Source organism: Myotis davidii, unplaced genomic scaffold, assembly GCF_000327345.1.
Source record: "Myotis davidii unplaced genomic scaffold, ASM32734v1 scaffold551, whole genome shotgun sequence".
Lineage (NCBI taxonomy): Eukaryota > Metazoa > Chordata > Mammalia > Chiroptera > Vespertilionidae > Myotis > Myotis davidii.
In genome coordinates, this window is record NW_006283788.1 from 708,765 (window position 1) to 710,081 (window position 1,317).

The window sequence follows — 1,317 nt, forward strand, 5'->3', positions numbered from 1 at the left end:
GGCCGGGAGGCGGGGGCTCCACCCTCCGGGGGACCCCTGGGGAAACTGAGGCCTGCGGCCACTCTGCAGGGGAGGGGGTGGTAACAGGGTTCATGGGGACCAATGAGGAAACTGAGGGAAAGATTTCTGCTTGCAGGGATTAGTGCTCCAGCCGAGCCGCCTCCTTGGGACGGAGGCCGGGACTGGGGCGCGAGGAGGTCAGCCGCCAGGACGGAGGGGACGCAGAGGCCCCGGCCCTGAGACCAGGAGGGAAACTGCAGCCCCGAGGCTGCGGCCCGAGTGCGGGAGCGGCCCTGCGCCGCGGGTCAAGCTCGCCCGCGGCCATCTCTTGAGTCCAACGGGTTAATTTCCATTTTTCCGGTGGGCCCTCGGCTGATTGATTACACTATTGGAAAAGAGTGAAGGACGCCAATCAATTATCTTCAACCAATAAGCAGTAGGTGTGTGACCTACTCTAGCCAATCAGTGTTAAACCGCTGCGTCCGCCCAACTCCGATTGAGCCAATGGGCAGCCGTCGCTCTCGGCCAATTTCCAGGAACCTCAGCCTCAGTTATCCAACCAGTTGTAGGTTGGGTACTCAGCCAGCCAATCAGCTCCGGGATCGAAAAAAACTGCACCTTGGTGGGGGGGGCGGGGCACCCTCCGCGCAGGCGGACCCGTGGGCGGAGCCCGGCAGGGGGTGCGGTGGCTGCGGTCCTGTCCTTTGTCCCAGGTCCCTTCGCTCCAAAGCGCAGCGCTACCTCCCAGCGCCAGATCTCGGCTCCGAATCTTCCCAGCCCTTGGCAGGGCTAAAAGCCCGGGGTTGGGGATCCCCCCATTGGGTTTACCCGGACCCCAGTCTGGAAGAGGGGAGAGGAAATTGGGGGCGGGGGAGAGGGTGTCCAGCCAGGGTGGTGTGGAATCAAGACTGGACGTGACTCCAATCCTGCTACCACTGCGCACTTCTGTGACTTTGGCCAAGTGGCTCCACTCTCTGCGTCCCCGTGGGGATAATAATTCCACTTCAGGTTTAAGGTTCAGGGCTTGAGCCCTAACTGGTTTGAGCGTTGGCCTGCGGACTGAAGGGTCCCAGGTTCGGTTCCGGTCAGGGGCATGTACCTTGGTTGCTGGCACATCCCCAGTGGGGGGTGTGCAGGAGGCAGCTGATATCGATGTTTCTAGCTCTCTATCCCTCTCCCTTCCTCTCTGTTAAACATCAATAAAGTATATTTTTTAAAAAAGGATCAGGGCTTGACAGTTAGAGAGATATGCACCTTATGTTTCTGTTTTGTTACTTTTTAAAATAGAGAATGAGGGACTTAAACAGTTTCCAAAGG